This window comes from Buceros rhinoceros, unplaced genomic scaffold (genome assembly GCF_000710305.1).
Source record: "Buceros rhinoceros silvestris isolate BGI_N320 unplaced genomic scaffold, ASM71030v1 scaffold22968, whole genome shotgun sequence".
Lineage (NCBI taxonomy): Eukaryota > Metazoa > Chordata > Aves > Bucerotiformes > Bucerotidae > Buceros > Buceros rhinoceros.
The window spans coordinates 19,324-26,997 of record NW_010427777.1 but is presented as its reverse complement, the minus strand read 5'-3'; the positions used below and the strand labels follow the sequence as shown (position 1 = coordinate 26,997).

The window sequence follows — 7,674 nt, the reverse complement described above, 5'->3', positions numbered from 1 at the left end:
CCGCGCCGCCCCTGCCATGGCTTGTGCCCCAGCCTCCTTTTCCAGCCAGAGACAACCCTGGGTGGATGCACTCTCCCATTACAGGCAGGCTCCAGAAAGATTAGCACAGCATCCTGAATCGTTGGTCACCACACTTCACCTGAGGTCTCCACTTTGCACTCAGACTCTGCACGCAGCTTTGGTACTCTCAGAGACCCACCTGGCCAAGCCCACCCGAGAGTCTCTCTAATGGGGTCACTGCCCAACACAGAGCTACAGTGACACCATCCCTCACCTTCCAGCCTCTGGCCTGACACCATCTCTCATCCTAAGAGGTTCTCCATCAAGGGTCACCATCATTTCTTTTGTCTGCTTGTTAAACGTTTCAAAGCCCTTACTTCACACTTTCTCTCCCCAGCTTTGCCTCACCCTTGGGAAGAGCTCCCTGCAAACAGCCATTAAGCTACATCATTATCCTCCACCAAATCCTCCCATAAAACCCTTCTTTGTTGTGATTACTGAGGAGTGGAAAGGGGAGCACAAGTTCATAGGGCAAGAGCAGGATGATGAGTGCAGGGAATGAAACACAAACACCGAGAGAGAGAAAAAGACACCAAATCACCCGTAAACATAGGAAGGAGCCCAAGAAAGGAGTTCTTTGATGGGCATCTGAAAGCAACCAGGAGAGAGAGGAACCAACACAGCATTTAGGCTGATTACCTTTTTCGCTGATGTCTTTACTATGATGCAATCAGGCATCGCAGACAGCCAGCACCAATGAGGAAAGGGAAGGAACTAACAGCGAGAAGGAACACACGGGGAGCATTTAGATGAGCTGGCTGCTTTTAGGTTGGTTGGACCTGATTAAATTCACCCCAGGTGCTTAGAGACCTGATTTAAGTAACTTCAGAGCTGTTAGGGCTTGTTTGGTTTTTTTTTATCCTTTTTTTTTTTAATAATTTTTAAAAAGAATTTGTAGAGAATCAGGGAGCTTCCAGAAGACTGGAAGGGAGCTAAAATAGTACCTGTCTTTAAAGATGAGAAAAAAGAGGAGCTGGAGAATTATAAAACAGTTAGCTTAATTTCAGTTCCTGGAAAAATACTGAAACAGATGAAAGAACTCTTTGTAAGTACCTACAAGATAACAAGGAAATGAGTAACAGCCACTGTAGGTTTGTCACAAACAAACATGTCAAGCCATTGAACTTCTTCCTTTGAAAAGCCATCAGGCCTTGTGGATGGAGGAGGAGCAGTGAATGTTGTATCTCGACTTCGGGAAGTTTTTTGACACTGTTTTGGATGACATTCTCATAAGTAATGCAGGAAGACAGGAGAGGTGCAGCATAGCACTTCTCTGCTTAGGTAATATAGTGCAACTCACTGCAGGGTGGATGCGAAGCACTTAGAAAGTTGCATTCAGAAAGTAATTGCGGAAGACAGACCTTTCAGCTGGGACGATGTATCAAATGAAATTCTTCAGATTGTGTCCCGAGTCCGTCGCTAGCCTGTATTTTCATTAACTGCTTGGATGACAGATGTGGAATATATCTGTCACATTTGCACACTTGGGAAAAATAATCACCGCGCCGGCAGCGGGCTGGCTGAAGGATTGGGGGTTACAACGGATCATGGGTTGATTATCCATCAGCCGTGTCAATCTCTCACCCAAAAATGCATCTTTATCGTGATGCGTAAACATCCAGCTTTGTCTTTAAGTCACACAGGGGTCTGTCTGCTCTACTGGGCTCAAGTGGGACCTCAGAGGCAGAGCTGTGTCCAGTCTGGCCACCACCTTCAAGAGCACATGCACCAGTTAAGCAGAGAGGAACAAAACCGAGCAGCTCTTAGAAATCACCACAAAACTTAAAAGACTGAGGAAACTGGTTTGGGGAGGGGAAGGCCAAGGCAGAATTCTTCAAATCCATAAAAGGCTTCTGCAAAAAGAAAGCTGCAGCTTGTGACCGTGGACAGACAAGAAGGATCGGCCTTCACCTGCAGCAGGGAAGTCCGAGCTTAGCTGCTATGGAGAAACCACCATGGCAGGTTTAGCCAAGTGCGGCAGGTTGCCGGAGCAGAAGGCGCAATCGTTGTCATCAAGGGATAGGCCAGCACCTCTCCGGAGGTCTTCGTGTACAGCTCTGGAGTGGCTGAGGTCAAGGCAGTCCTGCCCAAGCAGAGCCCGGGTGTGCAGATGGCTCTCCAGCCCACTTTCTACTCTGGGCAGTCGTGTGAAGCCTGTGAGATCCTCCACTGCACGGATGTCACTGGCCACCATGCCAGCTAGTGCTGTGCCACAGTTCCCTCCTGCACCCTGCCTGCCTGAAACTGCTTTCCTCCATCACCGCGGCTCATCCCTAGCTCGAAGCTTCTGCTTTCACTCTGTGCTTGTAAAACCTCAGACAAACAACTAGGGCTCCTTGGGGTGCCTGTAATAATACAAACAAACAGCCTCAGAAACTCAGCCTGTGACAGCTACTAACCCTCCCCTGAGGGGTCTCCTTCCAAGTAGCATCATTTTTACCTAAAAAACACCTCCTTTAAATGTCAGATCCTGTCTGGCAGCCCTTGGAAGGTCTCTCCTCCTCACTGCAGAGCAAAGGCAATCCACGGTCAACCCCACTCTTTGCGGCAGCGTGGCACTGACGGGGGTTAATGCCCCCCTCGTTCTCTGCGCAATCCCCACCATGCTGTGACCAACACACTTCAAAAATAATAGTAGCTTGTGTCTGGCTGAAGCTCTCCACCCGGAGAGCCTTGTTCTGGAGTCACGGAAAGACACTGAATCCATTTGTCTGCCACTGACTTACAGAAATTGGGTTTTGTTTGACCTTCCTCTGCTAGGTTAAAGAGCCTTTCAGCACGCAGCATTTTCTACACAAGAAGTTGCTTGTACCATGCAATCGTGGCACTCCTCGACCTTCTTCTCGAGAAGGAAAATAAACCAGCTTCCTGAAGTCTCAACCTGCAAGCCAGCACATCCTTTGTGTGTCCCTCATCTTTGCCTGCCCCAATTTTTTCCCCATTCCTCATCAGAGGTGACCCCGGCACGACTGCTGGTGCTGTCTCACCTGGGCTTTCTGCTGAGCCTTGCTTCTCCTCCCGTCTCTCAGGTTTTTCCTCCAAGGACTGTATTAGCCCTTTGGCAGTGAGTGCTCACGCTGAGCTACTCATGCAGTGCGACCCTTAAACCCACTTTGAAGCCGGCGCTTCCCAGGATACAAACCAGCACTCCCGAGTTCTCAACGCACAGCTCTGCATTTGGCTGCGTTAAACTGCACTTTGTTTAAATGGGCCTGGTTTACCAAGCAATCTGGATCGCTCTGCATGACTGCTCTATCCTCATCATGATCTCCCACTCCACCAATCTCTGTGTCAGCTGCAAATGTTATCAGCGGTGATTTTATATTTACTTCCAGATCGTTGATTACAACGTTGAATGGCAGCGGGCACAGCGCTGCTGCTGAGGAGCTCCTCCAGGAGAATCTCGTTCCATGAGGACTCCCGACCAGCAACTGCTTTTCTTCACTAAGCTGTTGATAAACCAGATCTTCATCTATCTAACAATGCTTTTCTTACCATGAGTAGTGTTAATTCAAAATAATCACAATAACAACATCATGCATTATCAACTCGGCGTCTTCATCAGCCTCCAAGCTGATCAGCTGCACGCTGCAATCTCACACCCACAGAAAACCAGCTCTGCTGCGTCCAACCCGCAGGTATGCCTGGAGCAGATCCTGGTCCTCACGGTGGCCAGAAGCAGATGCCTAAGGAAAGGTTTAAGAGCTGGACCCGTCATATAACGACACTGCCCAGGATCCCTTCCCATCCAACTGTGCTGACTGACGTCAGCGCTATTTCCATCATCGAGTTTCCTGCCTTAGCTATTAATCCAGTCATTCCCTGGGGCTGGTGAGGACAGCGCGTGGCGTGCACATCATCCCCCTCACTGTTCCAGCTGGCTCATGGCACCACAGCCCTCCCACTCCTCCTGGCCCGTCCTGGGGTACCCAGCTCCATTACCACCCCCGCATTGGAGAGCTCCTATTCCTTCAAAAATATCTGGCACAAATAATGTCATTTGATTATTTCAAACACCACTATTTCAAGGAAATGATATTCTGAATGTCTTTGCTGGTTACCAACCCACTGGCAGGTACCGCATCCTACGTTGCTATGTCTCAGTCCAAATTACTAGAACTATTTATTGAATACTTTTGCATTTTCCTACGTAATTCACAATTTTGCAGTCCCCATTTGGAAATGATGATTACTGGATTCCACCACTTCCCAGCACATATTTTATTTAATACTCCTTATTGCATTTAGCTTGTCAAAATTGATTTTCCTCCAATGTTTTTGGCTTTCCTTGTCAATTTTCTACACTCCATAACCACTCGTTTTTACATGCTCCCTCCCTTCCCCCCCCCCCCCCCGGTATTTATTGTTTTTCTCTTTCTAACTGCTGGCTCCGCTTTGCCACCGCACTAGCGCGGGATTTGGGACAAAGCTGTCTGTTTTCTTAGCTGAGGAATTGTGGCTCTGAAAAAACCCTCCTTTTAAGGGCTCCCCAGTGCTTGCTCTTGCATTGCTGATGGGGAGACCTGTCTGTGCCAGCCTGAACATCCGAGGAGCAAACCGAGCCCCCGTCCCCACTTTCCGCAGGGAGCACCGGCACCGGCAGCTGCTCTGATGAAGACATTCATCCCCTGGTAAATCCTGTGGGTTTCTGTTGTACCGCAGCTCCGGGTTTTTTCTGAGCAAGGAATCGTTTGTAGCTGGTATGTTTAATGACCCCCATCCTCTGTGAAGTGCTCTCAGGTCTTTTTGAGTCCGTGCCTGCTTTTGGCCTCCCTGGCATCCTGCAGCAATGAACTCTCTGCCCATGTGCTATGCAGAAAAGCAGTTTCCTTTGGTTTTACATCTGCTGCCTGGTAGTTTTTCCTTGAACTTCTCCTACCTGCAGGGTTATGAGAAAACATGAGTAATTGCTCCTCGCTCTACCCATTTCCAATTTCACAGATCCGCGCTGCATCCTGCTCTGCCGTGTCCTCTGTGAGCTGCAGCGTGTGAGTACGTGCAGCCTGTCCTTCTGCAGACGCCAGGCAAGTCAGGCCAGCTCTGCTGCCCTTCTCTGTGCTCATTCCAGCTCTGCCACAGCCTCTCCACAGTGGGGCAGCCAGGGTCATCCCAAGTCTCCAGTTTGGTGACAGGAACAGAGACTTGGTGTGATGAGAAATTTTCTCAGTCTCTCCCTGACAGCCTTCCCCAGCCTGCCTGGCCCTGGCTGCACACCCCAAAAGCTCTCAACAGTAGTCCCTGTCAAGGAGCTCCTCTGTCCTGATGCACCTCTACCATGAGGGCCCCCACCCACAGATTCTGGAGAGGGTCTAAGGGGAACCCCTCCCTCCTTGACTCTGCTCTGCTCCCTCCCACCTCTTCCCTTCATCACAAACACCTCCAGCTCTCATCGGACCCTCACCAAGCTGATTCTTCTTGCTAATCCCAGGGAAAACAAACTCAGACAGAACAAGCGCGGTGCCATGAGGCACCAGGGCTGTGGGGTGTCACATGGGGTTCCCCCAAATGCATGGCATCACTGCTCATGGACTGAGCAGCAGGAGATGTCTGACAGATCAGAAATCGCACTGCTCGGGATGGAAACCTTAAAATCCACCTTGGGCACCCTTTTCCTGCCAACAGGAACGGTGCGGTTCAACAGCCCCCACAGAGATGAGCTGCCTCGCTCTCCCCTCCAACGCCGATTAACGCCAGGGTGGTGGAAATATCAAAACTGTTAACTCCCTCGCTGCTGATCCAAAAGCAGGATCCACAGCGAATGGGCTCATCTGGCAGCCTCCAACCGCTCCTCCACCTCCCCACATGCCAGAAGCCTCAACGGCCTTTCAGCCAGCTGCCAAAGGAGCTTGCTTCCCCAACAGCCGCCACAATGCAGCAACTCACAGGGCTGAACGTGAAAGGCAATGTCAGACCCAATGCCCAGAATATATAAATAAGTGACAAGGGAGCCATTGTAGCACACGAGTTAGTCAACTTCAGATTAATTCATGAACCCCTCTCTTTTACAAACCAACCTGGAGCTATGCAACGTCCCTGGTTACTGGGGAAAAAAAAAAAAAGATAAGCCCAGGGACCAAGCCCCAAACTGCACAGATCCAGGTTTTCTTGTACTAGGCTTTGCTGCATGTGGGGAATTATTTTATTTGATAGCGTCATGTCTGGAGAGGAGCACGGCTCCAGCGCAATGCAACACAGAGGAGGGGACTGAGGGGAGTGTTATGCCCATGGAAACCAGGTCAAGACTCGAGGAAAGCTGGGCCTGTGTTGCCAAGAACCATCCAGGCCAACGCTCTGGCTCTAGGAAACAGGACACAAGCTCAGCTCGTGGCCATAAGCAGTCAACCATTTTACAGCTTGTCTAAGCAACAGCACATGCTTCTGCTGGGTTTTTTTGTGGTGAGGGTGGAGCCAGAGCGGATAGCTCTTCCCACCCTTTGCCACGCTACGCCAGCTGCACTGACTTTTGAAGAAGAAACCCTCCAATAGTATCCCCCACTCCTCCTGCACCCACCCTCACACCCAGGGCTGCCATAACTGCACATGATGTAGAGGACTCACAATGTTACGTGCCACCAGGCAGAGCAGCACTGTGACAGAGAATGTTTATATGTGAGCAGTAAAATATTGCCCCAGCTTGGTGTCAGCCTCCTGGCACCTCTGGTAACCCTCTTCTCCTCAAGGACTGTGCTTCTCCCTCCTGTGCCCCTCTTGTGGTCTGGAGAGCTTCTCTGCCCCAGAGTTTCCTCCCTGACCTGCCACAGCATCTCCAGGCACAGATTTTCAGAGGTACAAGGGCTCACTATCACTTTGTAAAGCGGACTGAACCACGTCAGAGCTGCAGTTCCCAGCAGTACTGGATTGCTCCCTTTTAGCACAACGGGAAGGAATTGAAGAAAGAGCTGGGGCGGAGCAAATGAGCAGCTCCTGGGGGCTCTGCCTGCTTTGGGCAAAGGAGGGGTGGAGCAACCAGGCAGGACAACTGCCTGCCTAGAGCTTCAGCCAGCACAAACAAGAAAGGGGGATAGATGGGGCCAGCTCTAAGCAAAGGTGTGGTCTGTGCACATCTGTAACACCCCTCCTGCACTAAAAAAAATAAAAAAAAGAGTTCAGATCCTCGAGAGTTTTGTCATTGAAGGTAGTGCCTCCAAACGAGACTGACAATTCTGGACAGGACTACTGGCAGACTTAAAGGTCCAGTTTGCTTGTCTACCAGTCTGATGATGTGCCGGGGTCACCTTCACCACAGCTACTGTGGTTGCACAAGGCATGTTAGCAACAGGGCTGACAGTTCTGGTCCGTCTGATGTTCACAAGGTCTCATTTCACGGCTCTGCTCTGCCCACAAATCCTTGGGTCCATCCCCATTCCACGGTCTGAAGCAAGGGTTGTTCCCAATAACCTTTTAGCTCTTCCACTGTGAACAAATGAAACTACAGAATGAATCCACCACTGGAGGAAAGACACACAGGAATCCATGTGAATCACACCTCCCCAAACCAGGTATCATCTGAAAAGCAACTGCACAGCCTTCTCAGTGGCTGTTCACATGGTTTCCATCGCTGACAATTAGCAAGCCCTGACCTTGCAGTCAAAAGAGAGGTGCTACACATCCTGC

At 50.2% G+C, this 7,674-nt stretch overlaps 1 protein-coding gene across 1 annotated transcript in view; it reads right to left on the bottom strand.

The window, feature by feature from the left end:
• PCDH1 (protocadherin 1) overlaps positions 1–7,674 on the bottom strand; it is a gene marked incomplete at its 5' end in the record, with an annotated part of 47,634 nt that overhangs the window by 25,740 nt on the left and 14,220 nt on the right. The gene's annotated exons all lie outside the window — the stretch shown is intronic.